At 47.4% G+C, this 27,511-nt stretch overlaps 1 protein-coding gene across 2 annotated transcripts in view; it reads left to right on the top strand.

Annotated features, from left to right (window-relative positions):
* The window catches only part of knl1 (kinetochore scaffold 1), a 169,122-nt gene that overhangs the window by 546 nt on the left and 141,065 nt on the right, over nt 1–27,511 (top strand). The window contains exon 2 of one of the 2 annotated variants that reach the window (XM_038783561.1): nt 25,878–25,971. The exons of the other annotated variant lie outside the window; for it this stretch is intronic. The gene's annotated coding sequence lies outside the window, so the exon portion shown is untranslated. The remainder of the gene's footprint in view (nt 1–25,877; nt 25,972–27,511) is intronic. 2 annotated transcript variants of the gene reach the window in all.

Here is a 27,511-nt window from a genome sequence, read left to right as displayed (position 1 = left end):
CCTGAGGGGTAATTTTTAGCACAGCCAATTCACCTAACCTGCACATCTTTGGACTTGTCGATCAAATATCCACTGTTCTCTGGGGCACAGGATTCCAAAGATGAATAACTCTTCTGAGAGCGGAAACTCCTCCTCATTCATAATTTCACCTAATTTTGAAGCTCCACACCCTAGTTAGAGGATTATACCCGTTTTATGGGGTATGTGAAACTTTCCTTGTTCCAGGCCTACCCAGGTCCCCTCCCACAACTCCTTTACCAGTAGATCAGTGACTATCTCGGTGCCGCTTCATGCTCTCATCCAGACTTGGAAAAATTCATCAACTTTGCTTTCAATTTTCTCCCCTCTTTTCACCTGGTCCATCTCAGACACCTTCTTTCCCTACCTTGACCTTGCTGTCTCCATTTGCAGCAATAGACTAGCTATTAAAATCCATTACAAGCCCACTGACTCCCACATCTATCAGCTCTACAGCTCTTTGCGCCCTACACCCTGTAAAGACTCTATCCCTTTCTCCCAGCTCCTCCGCCTCTGTTGCACGTGTTCCGATGATGCCAATTTCCAAAGTGGTGCTTTGAAAATGTGTTCCTCCTTACTGTGATTGACCACCTACAGTTGTTGACACGGCCCTCAACAGTGTACTTGTCTCATGCGCCACTTCCCCCTCTACCTCTCGGAACAAGGATAGAGTCCCTATCGTTCTCACATTTCACCCCACCAGCCTCTATGCAAAGCATAATCCTCTGCCATTTTCGCCAACTGCAGTGTGATGCCACCACCAAACACATCTTCACTTCACTCCCTCTGTCAGCATTCCGCAGAGACCGTTTCCCTTCTCCCTCCCCCCCCCCCCCCCCCCCCGAGATAATCTAGTCCACTCTTCCACCATACCCAACACTTCTCCCATCACCCATGGCACCTTCCCATCCAATCATCTGCGTCTTTACCTTTTCCATGCTTAACATCCCAGGCCCAAAACACTCATGCCAGGTTAAGCAGCGTTTCACTTGCATCTCTTGCAATTTGGTCTATGAGCTCTCATGCCCACATGTCTGTCGTTGACCTGCTGCAAGCTGGAGGAACAGCATCTCATCTTCTGGTTAGGCACGCTACAGTCTTCCGGTCTCAACATCGAATTCAACAACTTCATATGATTAGCTCTACCTCACCTCGGCCTCTTTGTTTCCATTTCATTTTAACTGTCTTACATTTTGTTTGCTTCTTGTCTTTATTTAATATATATATGCATTCCCCCCATCTTATCCTCCCCTCTCTTTACTTTTCTCCCCTTTGCTTCCCTACATCTGTCACAGTTTATCGTCTGATTTTACTTTTTCTGCTGTTTGGCCGTTCACACCTTTTATTCTCTCTGGGGACTGTATTAGCACTCTTTTCCCTTGATTTCAGTGGCTATGACTCATCTTACATTCCCTCGCCCTACAGTATAAATATCTCCTACTTTCTATGTCTTTTAGCTTTGACAAAGTGTCGTCTGGACTCAATGTTAGCTCTTTACTCTCCCTACATATGCTGCCGGATCTGCTGAGATTTTCCAGCATTTTTTCTTTTGGCATTCTAGTTATAGGTTCCCCAATAAGGAGAAATATTCTCTCTGTCAAGGCCCCTCAGAATCTTGTATGATTGAATAAGATCATCTCTTGTTCTTCTAAACTTGAATGAGTATAGTCCCAAACTACTCAACCTTCCCATGTAAGACAACCACTTCATCCCAGGAATCAGCCGAGTGTGAACCTTCTCTGAATGCATGTATATCCCTCGAGTAAGATGATTAAGTGTCCAATACCATGTGCGGTTGCTGCAAGTTGCTCCTACTTTTATATTCCTGAGTTTTTACAAGACATTAGATGGACCTCAGTTGTAGTATTATGTACAGTTCTGGGCCACACTTCAGCAAGGAATTGAAAACGCTGGAAAGAGTGCAGAAGAGGTTTACAAAAATGGTTCCAGGGATGAGAAACTTCAGTTATGAAGATATATTGGATAGGTTGGTACTATTGTCCTTGGAGAGGAGAAGGCTAAGTGGAGATTTGATAGACGTGCTCAAAATCATGAGGGGGCAGGACAGAGTAGATGGGGAGAAACTGTTCTTGCTCGTAAAAGAATTGAGACCTAGAGGGCACAGATTTAAAGTGACTTTCAAAAGAAGCAAATGCAGTGAGAAAAACCTTTTTCACAGTGAGCGTTTCGGGTCTGGAATGCTTGCTTGGAGGCAGGTTCAATCGAGACATTCAAGAGTACATCAGATGATTATTTGAATATAAATAATGTTGCCGGGGTATGGGGAAAAATCAGTAGAATGACACCAAGTCATAATATTTATTTGGTCTCTATTTAAATGACCGTATGCAATTCTATTCTTTGCACTAAATGGAGAAACTCATGTTATGCTCCCATCTGCCAAGTTTTTTCCCCACTCGCTTAAACTGTCTTTTTCTCTTTGTATATTTATCATTACTATCTTCCTTATTGCTTCCCTACCTGCCTTTTGTATCGTAAGCAAATTTGGCAATAATACACTCAGTCCCTGCATACAAGTAATTCATGGCAATTATAAGTAGTTGGGACCTAGCACTGATCCATGTGGCAATCTACTTGTTACAGTTTGCTAACCTGAAGTGTTGCTCGTTATGCTTTCCCTTAATTTGCTCTGTTTTAATTACCTTTGCTCAAGAGTCGCTAGGTATCTTTCTGATACCACCACAGGGTTTAAAGCCGAATACTGATCAATGACTCGATACACCAGTTAGTAAGTTTGAAATCAATACATGTTTATTTACACACAGTCAATTATTACTCATGCATAAGCTCTACTCGCGAAACTACAACTGCTACTAAAAGCCTATGCTTAGCTTCGAGTGGCCCACTCAGTCAGAGGAACAATGGCCATTGTCCGGTTCTGATACTGCTGGCTTTGAACTGTTATGGAATAGTAGCTAGGAACGCCTATCTCGTAGCGTGCGTTGACCGTAGACTTGGTTGGTGCTTGGCGGCCTCTTGTCGCTGAGAGCCAAATGCCAAGGTGAACAGGAGTCAGAGTAAGAGAGCGAACTGACCTTGGGGGCTCTGCTTTATACCCCAAGGGGTTTCGCGCCCTCTGGGCGGACCCCGGACTTGGTCCCAATTATTTGGACCATGTCCCAATCGTTCGTATTGATTTTCTCCAATACCGGAGTTGTTCCCTGATCGTTGGGCGGGCTCTATGTAACCGTTGGCCTGCCTTTGTTTTAGCTTCCACTGGTGCCGGGAAGTCTGTCCCAGCACCGATTGTTTCAATGTTTCCTTTTTGTCCCCGGAGATAGCTCATTAATATGCTAATGGATGTTGGTTTCAGTTCTGTCTGGGTTCTGCAAGTCTTAATACACAGGAAACCTTGCACCTGCTTGTTTTCTCTAGTGCTGTCCATTTTTCCCTGCCCTCTTTTGAGTGTCCATTTTGGAATCGGGACGTGGCCACCCCAGGTGGCTACAGAAGTTTATAGGGGAAATGTGGGAAAATAGAGTTGAGGTCATCATCAGATTAGCCATGATCTTATCAAATGGAAGAGCAAGCTCGAGGGACAGAATGCCCTACTCGTGCTCCTGTTTTGTATCTTTGTATGTAGGTTTACCCTGCTGGGCGGCACAGTGGCTTCACCGCGCTGACGACCTGGGTTTGATTCCTGGCTTGGGTCACTGTGCAGAGTCTGCACGTTCTTCCTGTATCTATGTGGGTTTCCTCCGGGTGCTCCAATTTCCTCCCCACAAGTCCCGAAAGACGTACTTGTTAAATCAATCGGATATTCTAAATTCTCCCTTAGTGTACCCAAACAGGCGCTGGAGTGTGGCGACGAGGGGATTTTCACAATAACTTCATTACAGGGTTAATGTAAGCCTACTTGTGACACTAATAAAGATTATTATTATTATAGTTAGTCTATTCTCTATCATGCTAATATATTACACCCCCTCCCTCCCCCAATGCCATGAATTCTTATCTTGTGGAGTAACATTTTTTGCGACACCTTTCGAATGCCGTTGAAAAATAAGAACAACTGTTATGGGCCAGGACATAGTAACTGGAGTGTATTATGACCTATAACTTTTATGTTGAATTTGGCTTGAATGAGCACAAGAGCCTTCACTTCCGGTGTGATTCATCAGACTTCCTAAACGCTTTTATCAAAACATATAGAAACTGCTTATCAAGAATTTGTTATGAATTACAAACATGAAAAAACACACAACAGCTATAGTAACCTACGTATATAACTCTTAACAAATCCCCCTTGGTATCTGTTCCAATTCAATACAAAAGCCAATAAACCAAAACCCCTTTCAACAGTGTGGCCCAGCACACTGTAATCTCACTTGAATGGGACTGGTCCTTTCCCAGAGGTCCAGCCTCCAACCATCAGATTCAAAACTCCTTCCGGAAAGCAAGGCAGTTTGCCAATGTGCTTTCAGTTCACTGGCACAGCTTGAAAATAAAAACAGGGAAACACTGCTTCTCTTCTGCAGTCCAAATCAGCAACACTGAAACCCAAAACACTAAACCCCCTCTCAGCTGCCAGCCACAGCCCAGCCCCACCCACAATTTGAAACTTCCCAGTGAGCCAGAGAAGACGCAGCCAGAGTGAGGCACATCGAGAGTGAGTTTGGGAATTTGAAGCTTGGTGGGAATTTGAAGCTGGGTGGGGTGGAGGTGCTTTTTGTCCCTGGTCAGTGACTGGTAAGTAGTTTACTTTTCATTTGTCTATCTATTTTATTTATTTATTTTTATTTTGTTTTTTTGGCATTGTAGTTGTATATGTTAACCTCTGGTTTAAGACATAGCAGGAGATCCCAGACAATGTCATGCTCTTTGTGTGCGATGTGGGAGCTGAGGACACGTCCACTGACCCTGGCTCCTTCACGTATAAGATGTGTGTCCAGCTGCAGCTCCTGTTAGATCGCTGGACGGCTCTGGAGCTGCGGATGGACTCATTTTGGAGCATCCGCGATGCTGAGGGCGTTATGGATAGCACGTTCGCTAAGTTGGTCACATCACAGGTGAAAATTACTGAGGGAGATAGAAAATGGGTGACCAAAAGACAGAGCAAGAGTAGGAAGGCAGTTCAGGTGTCCCATTCCTGGGGCATTGGAACCGGTTCTAGGGGAGGTGGGATCAGTACAAACTGGACGGCCTGAACCTGGGCAGGACTGGAACCAATGTCCTGGGGGGTGGACTGTTTGCTAGTGCTGTTGGGGAGGGTTTAAACTAATGTGGCAGGGGGGTGGGAACCGATGCAGGAAATCGGAGGGAAGTAAAACGGGAACATAAACAAGGCAGTCAGGGGGGAAAAGTGTAAGGCGGAGAAGCGATAGTCAAAAATCAAAAAGGGCTGCAGTACAGGGTACAGCGACTGAGGAGAGATCAGTGAATAGGCCCAGTAATACTAAAAGGAATAAAACAGGAAGTAAAAACATAAGTGGAAAGCAAAGCAGCAGGTTATATGATGATATGGGTTCTATGATAAGGAAAATTGGAGAAAAGTTAAAAGGAAAAATAACTTGCGAGAGGTTACTGACAGGTGTTCAGGTTCAAAACGGAGGTATAAAAGTCAACATAAGGCTATTTACCTGAATGCTCGTAGTATTCGGAATAAGGCAAATGAGTTGATGGCACAAATCATCGTGAATAACTATGATTTAGTGGCCATTACTGAAACATGGTTAAAGGATGGCCATGACTGGAAGTTAAATGTTCACGGGTATCAAACTATTCGGAAAGACAGAGTGAATGGTAAGGGAGGTGGTGTAGATCTGTTATTTAAGGATGACATCCAGGCAATAGTAAGGGATGACATCGGTGCTACAGAGGATAAGGTTGAATCCATTTGGGTGGAAATTAGGAATAGTAAGGCGAAAAAGTCACTGACAGGAGTAGTCTATAGGCCACCAAATAGTGACATTATGGTGGGGTGGACAATAAACCACAAAATAACTGATGCATGTCAGAATGGTACAGCAGTTATCGGGGGATTTTAATCTGCATGTCGGTTGGTTTAACCAGGTCAGTCAAAGCAGCCTTGAGGAGTTTATGGAATGTATCCGCAATAGTTTCCTAGAAGAGCATGTAATGGAACCTACGAGAGAACAAGCAATCCTAGATCTGGTCCTGTGTAATAAGATGGTATTTAAAAAATATATATTTTTATTCTCCGTTTTCACATTTTCTTCAGAATTTACACCCCACCAACAAACAGTAAACGGTAACAAATACAAGGTCAATCCCCTTATCAACGACAATGATCCCATCCTCCCATCACCCCAAACAACGGCCCACCTGACAATATAAGCATCAAATAAACAAACCCTCCCACGGTGTGAAAAGCAAAGGGGGGAGGGAAAAAAGGAATCAGGAATCGCCTATGGTCACTGTTGACCTATAGAGCCCCTCCACAACATTCAATTCCATCCAATCCCTGAAAGAGTACCGTTAATGACACCCATGAACTGTAAACGCCCCTGACTCCTCCCCTCCACTTCCTTTTACAAAACACCTCATCCCCCCCCCCCCCCCCAATAGCTTTGCCAACATTGTGGCAAAATACTCAGTCGGCCTCAGGCCTTCCACTCCTTCGGGCAGACCCACAATCCTCAGATTCTGTCGCCTGGGCCTGTTTTCCAAGTCGTCCATTTTGGCTCGCAGACCCTTGTTGATCTCGATCACCTTCCGCATCTCCTTCCCCATCGAGGTAAGTTGATCACTGTGCTGCGATAATGTCTCTTCCACTTCCTTTAGTGCCTCACCTTGGTCCCGCACCTCCGCCACTGCGCTCAATACCGCCGCCCTCACTGAGGCAATCGCCTTCTCGACCAGCATCTCCTTCCTCATCGCGTCCATGTGTTTTGTGAACTGCCATTCGAGTTCCACTGCCATCACCGTAGTCATTTCTTCAGCCGTGGGCAATGCAGCCTCCCCTGGTGCCCGAGCCTCCACTTTTCTTGCCGCCCCCCCCCCCCCCGCAGTGACCTTTCCACTCCCTGAAGGACTTTCAGCTGCTTTTTCACGGCTGTTTTTTAAACTTATTTTCGACATTTCGTTTCACTGTGCCTTCTTCCAGCTTTTGCCGCCTTCGTTGCCCCTAGGACCGGGCTTTAAACGGGAAAAATGCCGTTCCCGAACGGGAGCCGCCGCTACCTCCCGCCTGCCATCACTGGAAGTTGTAATGAGACGGGATTGATTAATGACCTCGTGGTTAGTGATCCTCTCAGAAGGAGCAATCAAAATATGGTGGAATTTAAAATGCAGATGGAGGGTGAGAAGGTCAAATCAAATACTCAAGTTTTGTGCTTAAACAAAGGAGATTCCAATGGGATGAGAGAAGAGCTGACTAAGGTAGACTGGGAGCAAAGACTTTATGGTGAAACAGTTGAGGAACAGTGGAGAACCTTCCAAGCGATTTTTCAGTGTTCAGGAGACGTTAATACCAACAAAAAGGAAGGACGGTAGAAAGAGGGAAAATCGACCATGGATATCTAACGAAATAAGGGAGAGTATCAAATTGAAGGAGAAAGCATAAAAACTAGCGGAGATTAGTGGGAGAAGAGAGTATCGGGAAATCTTTAGGGGGCAACAGAAAGCTACCAAAAAAGCTATAAAGAGGAGGGAGGAAGGGCTAAATCACAGGCTTTGAAAGCAGACCAAGGCAGGTTAGCAGCACGGTTCAATTCCCGTACCAGCCTCCCCGAACAGGCGGCGGAATGTGGTGACTAGGGGCTTTTCACAGTAACTTCATTTGAAGTCTACTTGTGACAATAAGCAATTTTCTTTTCTTTTCATTTCATTTCATAAGATAGATTGAGAGCAAACTTGCTTAGAATATAAAAACAGACAGTAAAAATTTCTACAAATATATAAAACAAAAAAGAGTGGCTAAGGTAAATATTGGTCCTTTAGAGGATGAGAAGGGAGTTTTAATAATGGGAGATGAGGAAATGGCTGAGGAACTGAACAGGTTTTTTGGGTCGGTCTTCACAGTGGAAGACACAAATAACATGCCAGTGATTGATAGAAATGAGGCTATGACAGGTGAGGACCTAGAGAGGATTGTTATCACTAAGGAGGGAGTGATGGGCAAGCTAATGAGACTCAAGGTAGACAAGTCTCCTGGCCCTGATGGAATGCATCCCAGAGTGCTAAAAGAGATGGCTAGGGAAATTGTAAATGCACTAGTGATAATTTACCAAAATTCACTGGACTCTGGGGTGGTCCCGGTGGATTGGAAATTAGCAAACGTGACACTGTTTTTAAAAAAGGAGGTCGGCAGAAAGTGGGTAATTATAGGCCAGTTAGCTTAACTTCTGTAGTAGGGAAGATGCTGGGAATTTATTATCAAGGAAGAAATAGCGGGGCATCTGGATGGAAATTGTCCCATTAGACAGACGCAGCATGGGTTCATAACGGGCAGGTCGTGTCTAACGAATTAGTGGAATTTTTTTGAGGACATTACCAGTGCGCTAGACAACAGGGAGCCAATGGATGTGGTGTAGCTGGATTTCCAGAAAGCCTTTGACAAGGTGCCACACAAAATGTTGCTGCATAAGATAAAGATGCATGGTGTTAAGGGTAAAGTAGTAGCATGGATAGAGGATTGGTTAATTGATAGAAAGTGTCATGCGAGAGTACCTTTAAGAAATTGGCGTTTATAAATGGGTGTGTATATAAATATCTGTAGTGAGAGTACCTTTTTAAGAAATGGGTGTTTATTAATGCAGTGACGTCAGAGAGGGGGTGGAGCTGGGCTGTCAGCTTTTTGCTTTAGGCTTTTTGCTGCAGGGTGGGGTTGGTTTCATTTTAGTTTTGGGGAACCTGCAATCACAGCAGGATGTGTGAATCTCTGCAAGCTTATGAATGTCCATTTGCTGATTTCAACGTGGTAACTGTTTTCAGTAGTGAAGTTAAACCTGAGGTGCTTCTGTGAAAGGTTTTGTTTTTAAGTCTTATGGATGTTAAAAGGAAAGCTTAAAGGATTACTTAGTGTTGTAGTCTTTGGTGGTTATATTTGAATTAATGGTTGCTGAGATGTTCACTATGTTTTTAAAAGGTTAACTTGAGTTCATAGAATAAACATTGTTTTGCTTCAAATAATACTTCAGATTTCTGCTGTACCACACCTGTAGAGTGGGCTGTGTGCTCCCCATACCACAATCTATTAAAAGTTGTGGGTGAGGTGGACTCCCATGATATACTTTGGGGTTCTCTAAACCCTGGCCCATAACAAAAGCAAAGAGTGGGGATTAATGGGTGTTTCTCTGGTTGGCAATCAGTAGCTAGGTGGTGTCCCTCAGGGATTAGTGTAGGGCCCACAATTGTTCACAATTTACATAGATGATTTGGAGTTGGGGACCAAGTGCAATGTGTCCAAATTTGCATACGACACTAAGATGAGTGGTAAAGCAAAAAGTGCAGAGGATACCAGAAGTCTGCAGAGGGATTTGGATAGGTTAAGTGAATGGGCTAGGGTCTGGCAGATGGAAGACAATGACAAATGTGAGGTTATCCATTTTGGTAGGAATAACAGCAAAAGGGATTATTATTTAAATGATAAAATATTAAAACATACTGCTGTGCATGAGTCGAAAGTTGGGTTACAGGTGATTTAAGAAGGCAAATGGGGTTTTGTCCTTCATTGCGAGAGGGATGGAGTTTAAGATTGGGAGTTTATGCTACAACTGCACAAGAGGCCACACCTGAGTATTGCGTTCAGTTTTGGTCTCCTTACCTGAGAAAGGACATACTGGCGCTGGAGGGGATTCACTAGATTAATCCCAGAGTTGAGGGGGTTGGATTACGAGGAGAGGTTGAGTAGACTGAGACTGTACACGTTGGAATTTAGGCCGATGCAGGTGGATCTTATAGAAACAAGTAAAATTATGAAGGCAATAGATAGGATAGATGCGGGGAGGATGTTTCCATTGGCGGGTGAAAGCAGAACTAGGGGGTATAGCCTCAAAATAGGGGTAAGTAGATTTGATATTATACTAAATTTTTGCAGTCCAGAGGTAATCAGCAGTTGAACACCAGATAACTTAAAAGAGCCGTTTATTTACCGCGGGGCTGTAGCACAAGTGTAACTGAGTTACAGCAAGTGATAAAGCAAATTTTTCTAAGTTACAGTTGACTATATATTCTTACAAAACCCATCACGCCTTCAATCATTAGTCATACAATTAGCTCATTACGCCCCTCCTTTATGTAATTATTTTCTTCCCATCATTAGTAATACAGTTAGTTTCATAGCATAGTAATTCTTCATCAAAAGTCCTGAGGAGAGAATCTTCCCCCGGCTGTGTTTCGTTCCCACCCCAGATTCTCACAGACAATCAAGGTCATGATAACGCCTTCTCACAGGAACAATTCATTTCACAAAGCTGGTATACAAACTTGACATTCCATTTCCCATCAAGCTCTGATTTTTAACTTGACCAAACTCATTCCATTTCTCATTAAGCTCTGATTCTAACTTGAGCCAAACTCTCATATTTAGGACTGAGCTTAGGAGGAACTTCTTCACCCAAAGGTTTGTGAATCTATGGAATTCCCTGCCCAGGGAAGCAGTTGAGGCTCAATCCTTAAATGTTTTCATGATAAAGAGCTGAGTCCACAAAAGATCAATCATGACCTCATTGAATGATGGAACAGGCTCAAAGGGCCAGATGGCCTACTCCTGCTCCGAGTTCTTGTGTTATCACTGAAGCTGTGTTACAAGCCATGTGGTTAAATAAAACCTTTTCTTAAAGGGACACTCATGACACAAAATAGAACAGTATAGCACAGGAGCAGGTCCTTTGGCCCTCCAAGCCAGCGCCGATCATGTGTCTTAGACGGACCATCTGTCTTGTCTGAAATACTTCTTGCATTGAAACGAATACACTTCAGCCCACCAGCCCCACTGCGTTGAACAACCACTCCCTGCCTGCTGTTCCTCTTAATCTCACTGGCCTTAGTCTGTAGTTCTCCCTCAGTTAATTCTCCTGCTGACCTACTGCTCTGGTTCCCACACCCCTGCCATACTAGGCAATTCAATCTGTTTCTCTGCCTTCCACTTTTCTCCTTTTTAGCTTTTGTTTCTATCCTGCCTTTACTACCTTCTGCCTTCCTACATTGGTTCCCACCTGCCTGCAACATTAGTTTAAACCAGGGGTGGGCAAACTTTTCCGTGCAAGGGCCACATTCAGAAATTCACAATTTTAAAGGGCCGCATAGTATATTAAGTAAAATAATTAATATTTAAAATAGCCAAAATAAAAGGTTTAAAAAAAAGCAATTAATTTTTATTAATTAATATTTTAAAGTAGAAACTTCACATGAAACACATGTTGTGCCGAGCAATGATCACCCTACTCAAGTCAACGTATCCACCCTATACCAGTAACCCAACAGCCCTGGAGCCTTGCCCATTTTCGGGTTATCGGACTTGCTGGGGCTGCAGACATGTTCAATTGCCAGGTAAACAGCACAGATGAACAACTGGGCGTCCCATGCTAAAGGTCAATGAGGTTCAAAGTATGATTTTGGGATGTGTTTGTGAATGAAGCATACTTGAACCCATAATAACTAAATGATTTTTGATGGAAATACTTGATCACTGTCAGATAGACTCTGCTCGAAATATAGTCTCCAAATTGGACTATATGGTACATAGGTTGACTGTCTCAAATGCAAAATTTTCTGATCTGCTTATGTTTCTTGTCTCGCCTTTTTGATTTCACTCCATCTTTGTGTAGTTGCCATAATATATGGGCTGTCATAGAAAACTCAGCCACAAATTCAATAAATATAGCATTTTTCTGGATTGTGTTCTGTGGTTTCCCTTGAACATAAACTGTATGAATAATAAATCTCATCTGATTTAAACAGTTTGCACTCATCGCTGCAAGCTCTTTCTAATTAAATAGTTTGGCTAAAGGTTTGTGGTCTCTTTCTACAATAATGTGAATACTTGAGACAGAACAAATTTCTTGCATGTGCACATAGCTACTGTAGTAATCCACGGGAGGCAGGAGTTCCGTCACCACACTAATATTTATTTACAATAACGATATTACAGGAGCAGCTACAAACAGTACTGCTAGCAGTCCAGTCAACTTAAGACTGCTCACAAAGCCTACACAGGTGATTATATGGGCCCCCTCAATGAGCTATAATTGAGGGAGCTCATACATCAATTGGCCAACCAATAAAGCCAATTGGAGTTCATTTCCCCCCAGGTCCGAGGAATTCCTGCCAGCTGGCATTCCTCTGAGCTTCTTCCTGCTCCTCATGTCTGGGTCTGTCACCTCTGTGTCGTCCGCCGGGTCGTTTTCCGAAGTGGGCGGGGTGTACCTTATAGGTGCCCGTCTTTTCCTTGACGACCTCCTTGGAAGTTGTTCTTCCTCCTCCTCGGGGAGAGGTGTCGCGGTGGCCTCGTCGAGTGTGTCCATCTCCGACTCTGATGACTGGATGACGGGGTCTGGAGAAATTGCTGGGGTATGGGTATCCTTTCCGTCTGGGCTATCTGAGCTTGAGGCGGTCCTGCTTCGCCTGCCTCCGGGCGTGGTTCCGCTGCCCTTATTTGGTCTAGGTGTTTCTTCAGCACCTTGCCCCCTATTGAAACCTCATAGGATATGGCCCCTGTTTGGGACTCTACCGTGCCTTTGACCCACGTTGGTCCATTCCCATAATTCTTGACCCAAACCGGTGCCCCCACCTGGAAATGTCTCTGCTGCCGACTATTATCATGCCCCCTGCGTTGGGCCTCCTGTTGTTTCTCCACTTTCCCTGTTACATTTGGGAAAAGGAGACTTCCCATTAAGAGTTCAACTGGCGGTATGCCCGTTGTGGAATGCGGTGTGGTCCTGTAATCAAACAGCCAGCAGGAGAGCTTTGTGTCTATTGACGCTGCCGGCTGCTTCTTGAGTCCCGCTTTAAGTGTCTGGACCGCTCTCTCTGCCAGGCCGTTGGTCGCTGGATGGTAAGGGGCCGTTTTGATGTGACGGACTCAGTTTTCCTTCAGGAGTTTTCCAAATTCCCCACTTGTGAATGCCGTTCCGTTGTCCGACACCAATACCTCCGGAAGTCCATGTGTTGCAAACGAGGCCCTGAGCTTTTCAATTGTCGATGCTGTGCTTGCCGTGTTTACCCGGTGGACGTCCAACCATTTGGAGTGGGCGTCCACTATCACCAAAATCATTGAGCCCATGAAAGGGCCAGCGTGGTCAATATGCAGGCGGGTCCACGGTCTGCTTGGCCATTCCCACGGGTGCAATGGCGCCGCTGGTGGCACTCTTTGCCCCTGTTGGCACTCCTGGCACCGACGTACCAAGGCTGCTATGTCTGTGTCCAAACCTGGCCACCAAACGTAGCTTCGAGCTAGCATCTTCATTTTAGACACCCCTGGGTGTCCGTGATGTAACTCAGTTAAGATTGCCTGACGGCCCTGAGCTGGGACGATTACCTGGGCTCCCCATAGTAGAATACCGTCTTCTACGGTTATTTGGTCCCTTCTGCTCCAGTATGGGTGCATCTGGGGCTCCACTGGTCCTTCCAGTTCCCCCGTTAGCAGTAAATGCTTCATCTTGGCTAAAACTGGGTCTTTTTGCGTCCACAACCGAATATGTTGTGCGTCTACTGGTAGGGTGTCCAAAAAATTTAGAGTCATTACTGTCTCCTCTACTTTTGGTATTTGCGGCGGAGTGTCCGGGAGGGGAAGTCTGCTCAAAGCATCTGCGTGTGCTACTCGCGTTCCCGGTCTGTGCTCCAGAACGTATCTATATGCCGCCAGTAGCAACGTGCAGCGTTGGATTCTAGCTGATGCAATCGGGGGTATTGACTGGTCTTCTTTTAATAACCCTAATGACGGCTTATGGTCAGTCACTATGGTGAATTTCCACCCATACAGATACTGGTGACATTTTTTTACTGTGAATATCACCGCCAGTCCTTCCTTCTCGATTTGGGCGTACTTCCTCTCAGCCATCGCCAAGGTCCTCAAAGCATAGGCTATTGGCCGTTCTTCCCCATTCCTTCCTTTGGGCTAAGACGGCTCCTACCCTGTAGGGGGATGCATCACAAGTGACCACCAACTCCTTCCTTGGGTCATAATGCTCTAGGACATTTTCGGATGACAGCTGTTCCTTAATGTCCCTAAATGCTCAGTTTTGGCGGGTGGACCATTTCCATTCTTGCCCCTTTTTTAGTAGCTGGTGGAGGGGTTCTAGGATGGATGCCCTATTTTCAATAAATTTTCCATAATAGGTTACCAACCCTAGAAATGATCGTAACTCCTGGACCGTGGTGGGGGCTGGGGCTTCTTTTATTGCCCTTACTCTGTCTTCTAATGGCTGTAAGCCTGACTCGTCTACTTTATATCCCAGGTACGTGACTTGTGCGGCCAGAAAAACACATTTTTCCCTTTTTAGCCGTACGTCTGCCTTTGCGAAACGCCTGAGCACTTCCTCCAGGTTCCTTAAGTGTTCCCTGTTTGTCCTACCCGTGATTAAGATATCGTCCAAATAAATCGCCACCTGCGGTAGTCCCTGCAGAATATTTTCCATCGTACGCTGGAATATAGCGCAGGCTGATGACACTCCAAAAGGTAGCCTAGTATAACGAAAAAGGCCCTCCAGGGTGTTGATCGTAGCGAACTTCTGGGAGCCCTTGTCCAGTTTTAACTGCAGGTAGGCGTGGCTCATGTCTAGTTTCGTGAACAAAAGCCCACCTGCCAATTTGGCATATAGGTCGTCTATTTACGGGATTGGGTATTTGTCCAGCAGTGCGTATTTGTTTACTGTCTGTTTGAAATCTCCACAGAGACGTATCGAGCCGTCTGGCTTCAAAATTGGTACCACCGGCGCTGCCCATTCCGAAAATTTTACTGGTCTGATAATGCCGTCGCGCCGTAACCGTTCTATTTCGTCATCTACTTTCTTCCTTAATGCAAAAGGTACCGGCCTGGCCTTACAAAATTTCGGAAGGGCTTCTGGATGTACATGCAAAGTTGCTTTGGCGCCTATGATTTCCCCCAAACCTTCCTGGAAGACCTCCGGGTATTTTTGGAGTACTCCACTCAACTGCCCGCTTCCACTCTGGAAAATTTTTATCCAATCTAATTTTAGGTCTTTCAGCCAGTTCCGTCCAATTAAGCTCGGTCCGGAGCCCTCTACTATCGTCAACGGTAATCTGAGCAATTGTTTCTCATATTCCACAGGTACATGAGTCTTGCCTAGAACGTCCAGGGGTTCCCCCACATAGGTTTTAAGTTTTGTCTATGTTTTTGTTTGGGTTAGTGGCTGGAGTCCATCTTTGATTTTTCTAAATGCTGCCACTCCCATTACTGATCCGGCCGCACCCGTGTCTATTTCCATTATTGTCGGCCGTCCGTTCACCCGTGGGGTAATCCTAATGGGTTCTGCTTTCTTCGTTGTAATATTATATAATTGTTCCCCTTCGGAGGAGGATGGGGCGTCTAGGTTGTGTACTTCCCTGCGTCCCCACCTGCTATTCCTCTTTTGCAACCTCCTTCTAGGGTTTCTGTCGTTGTTACCCCACTCTGTCTGGTGCCAGAAATGGTCCTTCTCTGTTGGGGGAGCATCAGCCGGTACTTCCCTCTGTCTCCAGTTAGTCCTGGCAGACTTGGGGGCAGTTCTGGGGTTTTCCTTTTTCCCTCTATTCCTCAGGTTTTTCCTGAGAGCGGCTATCTGGTAGCAGGACCCGTTGTGGTAGTCCCTCACGGGTATCTACCTCCATTGGCGTGCCCTGTAGTTCCTGCGCCCCACTTGCTGCCTTTTCTAGGGACAGTGTGAGCTGTAACGCCTGCCTGCAGTCTAGCTCCGTTTCCGCCAAGAGGCGTTTCTGTATCGTGAGGTCGTTTATACCCCACACTAACCGGTCCCGAAGCATTTCATTTAGCGTCGGGCTGAACTCACATTTTTCCGTCAGCCTTCTCAGGCGGGTCAAGAAATTCGTGACTGACTCTCTGTCTTCCCGCTTCGCTGTGTAGAATCTGTACCTACGCAAAATGAGGGGTGGTTTTGGGTCGTAGTGCTCTTTCACCAATTCCGTTACTTCTTGGAAAGTTTTCGTGTCCGGCGCATCGGGAGAAGTCAGACCACGTATAATGGTGAAAGCGGAGGGTCCGCACGCCGACAGCAGGATAAGCCGTCTCCTTTCATCCGTCAGTATATCATTTGCCCGGAAGAAGTAACACATTCTCTCCACATACTGGGACCAGTCCTCAATAGCCGGGTCAAATGCCTCTAACCTCCCAAAAAACGGCATTTTTAAAATGGCAAGGCTTACCCTCTGCGGCAGCTGGTCTCCGCAAAATTCGTAGTTTGCCTCGTCGCCACTGTAGTAATCCATGGGAGGCAGGAGTTCCAACGATATTACAGGAGCAGCTACAAACAGTGCTGCTAGCAGTCCAGTGAACTTAAGACTGCTCACAAGCCTACACAGGTGATTATATGAGCCCCCTCAATGAGCTATCATTGAGGGAGCTCATACTCCAATTGGCCAACCAATAAAGCCAATTGGAGTTCATTACAGCTACCAATGATTCCTTTTTGATTACTGTGTAGCTTCTCTGTGTCTGCTATGAATGTGACGTGTAATAGACGGTCTGTGTTTTGCATCTTTGTGCCTGGAAAAAGTACTGCACCCCATCTTGGGCTGTGTCCACTGCTGCTATTGCAGATAATTCTAGATCGTAATGTACCAATGCAGTAAATCCTCACTTAATATTGACTTACTAAACATTTTTTCACTTTAACAGGGTGACTAAAGTAGTGTCAATATATCCATTTAATGCTGCCAGTTTTACTTTACTGCGGTTTGCCACATACTTACTCTTTGTGCCCTGTCAGTTCACAACTTTTCCCCACTGTGTTTCCAACCTCTTCCCAGCCTCTTTTTCTTAGCTTAGTCCTTGTTCTTCAGTGGCTGCTGAATTCTGGCTCCTGACTTTGGGTAACTGTTGCAGGCTTTGCTTCTGAACTTGTAATGATGCCCTGACTCCACCTCGTGGCAATTGGTAGTCAGGACTTCAGTTGCTGCTTACACCGACGGCAACCCTGCCACCAGATGGAGCCTGATCAATTGCACTATACCGAGGGGAATAATTAATATTTTATAAATAATATAATTGCAGTGTACATTTTATATTTGGAGATTTATTTTGCAAATTATTTCGGCTGGGAATGCACAGTTCTGTTCATGTATGGTACATTTCAACTTGTAAATTGTTTTTCTGAGCGAGAAATGTGTGAAAGTACCTAAATCATTGATTCCTGTAGGAACCTATGATTCACTTCAAATAATTTCACTCGAGTCATGATTTTCAAGAATGCAACTCCAACTTTTGAGTGTTCGCTCCTTGATTTTTTTTGATCATTCGTGTTTTTCCCAACAAAATTCATTTGTTTTGGTGTAATAACCGGCGTTATGGCACATTGAGCTTTGTTGAGCAGTTCTTTTTACAAATTTTGCCACTTGACTCCCTTTTCCATGAACCTTTTTTATAAACATTTTATTGAGGTTTTTTTTGGTATTATAAGAACACCACAATAAGCAATGTACATGAAACTATAAACATAGTGCAAAAGCCGTCTTCTTCCCTTACGGGTCCCACCTTTATTAACCCCATACTCTAAACTAAACCTCACCCCCCCCCCCCCCCCCCCCCCCTTCTGCTGACGATTAATTTTCGGTGAAGAAGTCGACAAACGGTTACCACCTCCGGGGAGTACCCGAATAGTGACCCTCTCAAGGTGAGCTTGATTTTCTCCAAACAGAGAAAGCGAGCCAGGTCTCTGACTTCAGGGGGCATTGAGTCCCTCCATGCTAATAGTGTCCATCTCCGGGCTATCGGGGAAGCAAAGGCCAAAACGTCTGCCTCCTGGATTCCTGGGTCTTCCGACACCCCAGAAATCGCCACCTCTGGACTCTCTGCCACCCTTGTTTTTAACACCGTGGACATGACATCTGCAAACCCCTGCCAAAATCCCCTAAGCTTCGGACATGCCCAGAACATGTGGACATGGTTTGCTCGTCCTCCCGCACATTTTTCACACCTGTCTTCCACCCCAAAGAATCTGCTCATCTGGGCCACTGTCATGTGAACGACCTTAAATTGTACCAGGCCGAGCCTGGCACATGATGCGTTGAGTCTACTCAACCCGTCTGCCCATAGACCATCCTCTATCTCTCCTCCCAGCCCCTCCTCCCACTTGCGCTTCAGCTCCTTGGTGTGCGTCTCCTCTGACCCCATAAGTTCCTTGTAAATGTCTGAGACACTCCCTTCTCCTACCCACCCTCTGGAAACTACCCTGTCCTGAATCCCCCTTAGCGGTAGGAGCGGGAAGGTTGACACCTGTTTACGTAGGAAGTCCCGCACCTGCAGGTACCTGAATTTATTTTCCCTCGCCAACCCAAACCTCTACTCCAGCACCCTTGTACTCGGAAAGCTCCCCTCTATAAACATGTTCCCCATCTTCTCAATCCCTGCTCTCCGCCATATCTGGAACCGCCCGCCCCCCCCCACATCCATACTTCTCGGGGCAAACCGGTGATTATTACAGATTGGGGACCAAACTGATGCTCCCTCTGCTCCCACATGTCTCCTCCATTGCCCCCAGACTCTCGGGGCCCCCACCACCACGAGACTGGTGGAGTACTGTGCCGGCGGGAACAGCAGACGTGTAGTTACCAATGCCCCCAAACCTGTGCCCTTGCATGAAGCCGCCGCCATACGCTCCCATGCCGACCCCCTCCCCCACCACCCATTTCCTGATCATGGCTATATTCGGCGCCCAGTATTAGTTACCAAAATTTGGCAGTGCCAGCCCGCCCTCTCCCTGACTCCGCTCAAGCATTGCATTCCTTACTCGCGGGGTCTTGCCTGTCCAAATGAAGCCAGTGGTCACTTTGTTGACCTGTTTAAAAAATGACCGTGGAATAAAGATGGAGACATTGAAACATGAACAGGGATCTCGGGAGGACCGTCATCTTCACCGTCTGCACCCTCCCACGCCACTGGAATGCCTAGGTACCTAAAGCTTCCCCCTTCTAATGTAAACGGCAGCTCCCCCAATCGCTTGGACCGCAAACATCTTCCTTTTCCCCATATTTAGCTTAAACCCTGAAAACCGGCCACATTCCCCTCGAATCCTCATGATTTTTTCCATCCCTTCTATTGCGTCCGATACATACAGAAGCAGGTTGTCTGCATAGAGCAAGACTCTGTTCTCCACCCCCCCCCCCCCCTTCCAGCCCCTTGAGGCTCTCCAAGCAATTGCCAACGGCGCTATAGCTACCGTGAACAACAGTGGGGAGTGGGGGCATCCCTGTCTCATCCCCCGGTGCAGTCTAAAATAGTCCAATGTTGTTCTATTCGTCTGTACGCTCACCAAAATATAATACAAACAGACCCCATCTCTTGTTGAACCACTCACTCGTCCCTCTCAAGGCGAATTTCATCTTTTCCAAATACAGGAATTCTATTAAATACCTGAACCACACTGAGGTGAAGAAGCTGACCTCCACTCCAATAAGACCTGCCTGCAAGCGATCAACGAGCAAAGGTTAACACATCCAACCCCACACCTGTCTCCAACTGCAGCAGGTTCAACACCCCCAATATTGCCCCCAGAGGATTGACTCCAAGTATACATGCAAGATTGCCGAAAGGGCGGCATGGTGACTCAGTGGTCAGCACTGGTGCCACATTCCGCGCTCGATCCAACTGTCCGTGTGGAGTTTGCACATTCTTCCCGTGTCTGTGTGGGTCTCACCCCTGTAATGATATGTAGACTGACATGTAACTAAGGGGTTAATCAGAACACCCGGCTGTGGCACGACCACCAGAGGGCATTACACAGCTCATTATAAAACCAGACACACACTAGACCCTCCCTCTCACTCCTGGCAGGGACTGCAGGATTAGCACCAGAATAGTTTAGATCTCAGGCTGGGTCACCACATGTGGCCTAGATCCCAGTTGTAGAGTTAGTCTGGAGGTAGATCAGTAGAGTGTCAAACTCATTTATCTAATTGTTACTGAATATATCCTTTCAACTTCAAGGACTGGAGTGTCTTTCAACATCGTCTCTGGCCAGTAGCAACTTTTGTTAATCCAACAGCATAATCTAACAACCTCCACAGCCCAAAGATGTGCAGGGTGGGTTAATTGGTCACGCTCAATTGCCCCTTCATTGCAAAGAAATAATTGGGTACTCATAAGATTGCCAACAAGGTGCTGAAGAATGACCCCCAAAACTTCCCCAGCTTTGGGCAGGTTCAGAACATATGCATATGATTGGTTGGACTGCTCCCGCACTGCTCATACACATCCTCTACCCCTTCGAGCAACTGGCTCATCCTTTACTTTGTCAGGTGCGCGGTAGCACAGTGGTTAGCACTGTGGCTTCACCAGGGCCCCGGGTTCAATTCCTGGCTGGGTCGCTGTCTGTGCAAAGTCTGCACATTCTCCCCGTGTGCGCGTGGTTTTCCTCCGGTTTCCTCCCACTTGTCCTGAAAGACATGCTGTTAGGTAATTTGGACATTCTGTATTATCCCTCCGTGTACCCGAACAGGTGCCGGAATGTGGCGATCAGGGGCTTTTCACCGTAGCTTCACTGTTGTGTTCATGTAAGCCTACCTGTGACAGTAAAGATTATTATTATGTACCACTTTTAATCGCACATGAGGTTCAAACACCTCCTACCACATCCCTCCTTCAGCTCCACCCCCAGCTTGCCTTCCACTTAGCTTTGATGCCGTGTCCTCCTCCAATATCCTTCCAGAAATCTCTTTAAGACAACGTTCCCTTCCAAACCCCCCGCCCCCCCCCCACCCACACTGACAACACCCCCCTCCAACAATGAGGAGGAATTATGACCAGGAAGGATGGCAGACCTTTTTTTGCAAAATCTCGTACCAGCATAAAACTGAATCACCCTCTGGGGACCCTGTAATTCATCTCCAGCTCCTCAATAAAACCAAATCCTTCACTTCTGCCAGGCCTCCTTCCTCCCAACCCCGAAACTTCACACCCATTCTCCCAGGCTCAAACCCATGGGGCGCGATTCTCCCGAGTTACGAAAAATCAGGAAGATGGCGTCAAAAACGGGCGCGTTTGACGCCAGCCTCCGCCCCCCCCCCCGACCGGGAACCGATTCTGCTCCCCGGTCGGGGCTAGCATCGCGCGGCCGTGAACTCCGGCATCGCGGGCTTAACGAATTTCGTTAAGCCCGCTAGCCAAAGTTAGCGACGGCTGACGCGTCAGATGACGTCAGCCGCGCATGTGCGGATTGGACGACTCCAACCCGCGTATGCGCGGATGACGTCATCACGCATATGCGTGAAACCCGCGCATGCGTGGGCCGGTATGCCCCTCAGCCGCCCCGTGAATGGATCCAGCGGGGCGGCGGAGGGAGAAAGAGTGCGCGGGGTAAGTACCCGCTGCCCGCGATCGGTGGGCACCGATCGCGGGCCCATGGCACGGCCGTGCCAATCGGTGCCATGGTTCCCCAGATCGGGACTTTACGGCCGTTTTTACGAACGGTCAGACCAGGTGTGTTTTACGTTCATAAAAACGGCCGTAATGGCCTTGGAAATCAGCCCATTGGCCAGGGGAGAATCGCTGCTCGCCGTAAAAAAACGGCGAGCAGCGATTCGTGTCGGGGGGCGGCCGTGGTGGGCGTCGGACTAGCGTGTCCGTAAAAATTTACACCGCCCGCTATTCTCCGATTTTTCGTAAGTCCGGAGAATTGCGCCCATGGTTACCCTCTGATTGGCATCATCTTCAATCCAACCCCCAAATTGAAGTGCTGCTGAAACTGCCTCCAAATTCTCAACGTGGTCACCATCACATGTAGCTCCCTGGGGTAAATGGGAGTGGCGCCGTTGCCAGAGCCCACAACCCTGACCCCTTAGGGAAACCAGCCTCCAACTTAAACCACACGTCTCCGATTCCCGACTCCAACCCCACACCTTGCACGGTAGCATAGTGGTTAGCATCAATGCTTCACAGCTCCAGGGTCCCAGGTTCGGTTCCCGGCTGGGTCACTGTCTGTGCGGAGTCTGCACGTCCTCCCCGTGTGTGCGTGGGTTTCCTCCGGGTGCTCCGGTTTCCTCCCACAGTCCAAAGATGTGCGGGTTAGGTGGATTGGCCATGCTAAATTGCCCGTAGTGTCCTAAAAAGTAAGGTTAAGGGGGAGTTGTTGGGTTACGGGTATAGGGTGGATACGTGAGTTTGAGTAGGGTGATCATTGCTCGGCACAACATCGAGGGCCGAAGGGCCTGTTCTGTGCTGTACTGTTCTAAATAACCTTCTTGGCATTCAAACACCGCCCAATAATACTACAGCAAGTTCGAAAGGGCCAAACCTCCTGACTGTCGTCCTCTCTTGAGCACCGTCCTCTTAATCCTTGCCACTTTACCCATATAAATAATGAAATCAACCTTTCCACTCATTAAAAAAATGACTCGGTTAAAAAGACCGGCAAACACTGGAATAAGAACTGTGGCAAAATGTTCATCTTGACCACCTGTACCTGGCCAGCCAATGTGGGATAGGGGGAGACTACACTATCCCACCTCAGCAAATCTGCCTTAATCCTGTTCACAAAACTTGTAAAGTTCAGCTTGTGAAGCTGAGCCCATTCCCATGCCTCCTGCACTCCCAAAAACCTAAAAGTGGCCTGGTGCCACTCAAAATGGCAACCCCTCTCTGGAGAAGACACGATAAAACACTTCATTTTCCCCAAATTTAGCTTGTACACTGAAAAAGCCCTGAATCTCTGAAGCAACCCCATTATACCTCCCACCGAAGCACCTGGATTGGAAATATAGAGCTGAAAGTCATTTGCATACGGGGACACCCAATGTTCCAACCACCCCCCTTTATCCCCTTCCCTTTTTTCTGAACACCTGCGGGCTATGGCTAAGGACTCTATTGCCAACACAAATGGAAGGGGGGGGCGCAGGGCATAGGGCATCCCTGCCTTGTTCCCCTATTTAAAGGAATGTTCATCTCGTCCTTATGCACACTCTCCTTCACGTCCTTGTACAACAACCTCACCCATGCCACAAACTTAGGCCCAATTCCAAACCTTTCCAAATACCGCATACAAATAGCTCCATTCCACGCGGCCAAAAGTTTTCTGCATCCAAAGCCTCCACTTTCTTTCCGGCAGCGAAAGCACCACATTCAACAGGCATCGCACAGATTACAATTGTCTTCTCTTCATGAACCACTTCTGCTCCTCCCCAGTCACCTTTGGGAGGCACCCCTCCAATCTAACTGCCAACATCTTTGCCAAAATCTTGGCATCCATATTTAATAATGAATTGGCCTGTCTGACTCGCATTCTACTGGGTTTGTGTCCTTTTTTAGCAGCAAAAAGATGTATGCCTGTCCCATCGCCTCCGGCAGTAACCTTTTCGCTACTGAGTCCTCAAACATCTCCTCCAACAGCTGCGCCAACGTTTCCGAGAATCTATTGTAAAACTCCACTTGGAAGCCATCTGACCCCAGCCTGCATCTTCCCTATCACCACTTGCACTTCCTCCAGCCCTGCCCTCTCCTCCTCCTCCTCCTCTCTCTGGAGGACACTCCAACTGTCTCAGAAACTCCCTCATGTCTGACTCATCCTCTGGAGGCTCAGACTTACAAAATGTCCTGTGAAACTCCTCAAAAAGACATATTCACCAGCTCCACTGCAACCGCCATCTCCCCTGTCCTATCCCGAACATTCTCTCTTGAGGCCGCCTCCAGCAGAGCTGGCCCGCCAACAAGCGACTGGCCTTTTTCCCCATACTCCTACCACTCCCAGTCGCCCACCTCAACAGCCAAATTGCCTTTTCTGTGGAAAACGAGTCAAATCTCGTCTGCAGCTCGTGCCTCCTTCATCGGAAGCTGTGGCTTTGGATCCTCCGCATGCCTTCTATCCACCTCCCAAATGTCCTCTACCAACTGTTTCTCTGATCTCCCTATTCACCTTAACCCTCACTATAGCTTTCAGTGCTTCACACATCACCAATGGCAACAGCTCCCCCTACCTGTTAAATACAACATAATTCTGCCCATTTTGGCGCAAATGTTTGGGTACACCAATAACCCCGCCTCGAGCTGGCCCCTTCTCCAGGGCAATGTCCATCCAATGTGGAGCGTAGTCCGAGATAACAATCGGCAAATACTCTGCCTGTCTCATCCCCGCCAACAGCGCCTTTCCCATCACAAAAATCTATTCTTCACTACATGCGTACAGGCGAAAAATCCAGATGATCCCTTTCCCTTGAATGTGGGAACATCCATGGGTCCACCCCTCCCTACTCCTTCATAAACTCATCCAACACCCTCTCTCCGCCCAAGGGAGTCGAGAACCGAGGCTTCGACTTATCCATCTTCGGGTTCAGCGTCGTGTTCAAGACTCCACCCTCCTCTCCCCAGTATTAACTGATGCATATCCAAATTCAGTACAGCCGCCAACATCTTCATGAATCATGCATCATCCCAATTCGGGGCATATACACTAACCAGCACCAGCAACTTCCCCTTCAGTGCACCCGTCATTATTACATAACTATCTCCCTGGCCCTGCTATCAAAGCCCGAGTGAAATACCTGGCTTACCCCACCCTTCTGCAGCCTCACCTGGTCCTTCACCCTCCGATTAATCTCCTGCAGCAGGACCACATTGGCTTTCAAACTGTTTAGATTCAAGAAAACATCTTGCACGCCTCACCGGTCCCCCCAGCCCTCGCACCTTTCATGTCACCACCTGGACTGGGGGTGTTGCACCTCCGCTCGCCCGCTCCTCCTGTCAGTCATTAGTTTGCCCCCCCCCCCCCCCCCCCCCCCCCCCCCCCCCCCCCCAACCACTACCCTCAAAACCACTTCTCTCAGTATCATCCCCAGGCCCATCAAAATCTGTTCATACGGGTTGCAACGACCGTGGCCCCTGACCCCGCCCCGTTCTCATTCACCAGCCAACTTGTGTTTGCTAGCGTGACTCCCCCTGCCAGAGCCCCCTCCCCCACACCAAAGCAGCGTATCAACATCAATGCACCCCACCCCATCTGGGAGACTTCCGGTGGTGACACAGGATGGCTCCCGCTTGAGGTATATTTTTAGGAGGTTTAAAGTCTGGTCCCGGGGGTAATTTTTGGAGGATTGAAGAAAGGGAGATAGAATATTGCCAAAGGATGCCAAAAGGACTGCAAAAAACAGTTATGAAGAAGGGAGGAAACGAGGGTCTGCCGTCGAGTTGGAGGGCCAGCAAAAGGGCGGAGGCTGGACTGCATGGTGGGGCCACACTGCTTATGGTGGAAATGATGATAGGTGATTACTGTGGAGCTGGAGAAGCAGTTTGTAATGCACATGGAGACGTTGGGGAAGGAAATGGCGGTTGCACTGAAATCGTTGGTGAAGGAGGCAGTTGCCCAGTGATGGTAACTGTCAAAGACATCAGCTGAGGTGAGAGAGCAGGCTGAGAAGATAAAGGAAGTGGAGAGGCTATGTTGCAGCACAGCGACCAACTCCCCTGAATGGGGGACGAGCTACGGAGGGTGGTGGAGGCTGGGGGACGAGCTACGGAGGGTGGTGGAGGCTAACAAAGGGCTTTGAGCAAAGCTCAAAGATTTGGAGAACCGCTCGAAGTGGCACTATTTGAGGATTGTGGGCTTGCCGGTAGGGGCAGGGGGCCCCCGAGGCCAACGGAGTACTTTGCCAAGATGCTGGCAGATTGGATGGGGGAAGGAGTCCTCCCGGTATGAACTGGCCCGAGCTCATTGGTTGTTAATGCCAAAGCCAGAATTAAATGAGCCACCAAGAGTAGTAATTATCTGTTTCCATAGATACCACATGAAGGAGAGGGTGTTGAGCTGAGCAAAGCAGAAGCTGGAGATGCAGTGGGATGGTGCTGGAGTTCGGATATACCAGGACTTGACGGTGGGTTTGGCAAAGAGGCAGTGCGTTCGGACAAGTAAAGATGGCACTGTACAATGGTGTGGTGTATCCGGCGAAGCTAAGGGTGACGTACATCTCAAAGATTTTTATTTTGAGCCGGTGGAGGTGGCTGAGGTGTTCATGAAGGCAGAAGGCTTTGGACAGAAGCGAGGAGTGGAACTGGAAGGGAGATTGTGGACTGTGATTGGGAAGCTGGAGAATGTATAACTGTTCTAACTTTCTGTTCATTGAGCTGTTTTGTAACTTGCTTGATCTCACATTGTTGTGGAGTTTAAGTTTTTTTTTTTGATTGGCATTCTTTGCTGCATGAAGGCGTTGGCTGGGCTAATGGTGGAAATGGGAGCGGCGGACCCTTGGGTGCAGAAACCACCCGAGTACTCGTTTTTTTTTCTCTGTGATCATAAGATATACCCGTGGATCGACTGTTTTGTGATGGGGAAGGTGTTGCTGGTTGGGGCTGAAGAGTCGGATCACTGCAATTGAAATATCAGATCATGCTGCGCATTAGATGGATATGGTATTGGATGTATGGCTTGTGGCTGTGTTCCAGCCCTAATCCCTCAGAGGCTATGCCCAAATCTGCCGGGTTGACGTTCTCCTCCCTTATGTACGCATGCAGCTAGTACACACTTTTAAAATCCGGTGTTCACACCTGTGGTTTATGTTTGATCTGTGAATAATCCTCCGGAATAGGGACCTTTTATATTCCGTTTCGATGAACTTGGGATACTGGGCTTTACGTGGGTCAATTGCCTACCTAAGTCAGACTCGGGCGGAATCTCCAAGATTGTCCTGTGGAATTGTTTGGAGCAACATTTGTGAGTCCCAGCCAAATAGCACCAGGGTTGCCAGATTGGTTGTACTACCTTCTGAACCACAGTGTCCTCAACCCGTATTACGATGGACAAATGACCATAGAAGCTGCATGTAATAATACTAATCACGCACACACGCACGCACGCACACACACAATACTAGTCTTTCACACACACATACTGGTTGGACTCTAAACTAACACACAAGAAAGACCAACTTAATTTCCAGGTGACTGGCATGTGCAGAGCAGATATGTCCTCCCCTGGAATCCGTCGTCCGGCACTGCTGGATGTCTGTTCCTGGTTGTTTTGTGTCCCCGGCTCTGGTCCCTCTTTGAATGGTTCCATCCTTGGCTGGTGCAGGTATCACCATTGTTGTCGTCGGTGGTCGAGAGAGCGGGTGGTGAGTTGCGCAGCACCTTTTTATCCCTTACAGGTTTCGCAAGCTTTTGGGCGGTCCCAGGTAGATGTCCAATTGATCGATCAAGGCTCGATCACCCTGATTGATCTCAACCAATTGGTGGTGGACACCTCTATGGCAGGGGGGGATTTGGCGCGGCAAATGGAGAATCCAGCCCCTAATCTACTGATACCATTGGATGGAATTCCTTTTTCCCAGCTTTATTGAGTTGTGGGAGATCAACACGTATTCTTATGGGATCCTTTTAATTATGAACCGGTACCATTCCTCGGCACCCACCTGTTGG

This window comes from Scyliorhinus canicula, chromosome 2 (assembly GCF_902713615.1).
Source record: "Scyliorhinus canicula chromosome 2, sScyCan1.1, whole genome shotgun sequence".
Classification (NCBI taxonomy): Eukaryota; Metazoa; Chordata; class Chondrichthyes; order Carcharhiniformes; family Scyliorhinidae; genus Scyliorhinus; species Scyliorhinus canicula.
This window is presented reverse-complemented; position numbering and strand designations above follow the sequence as displayed.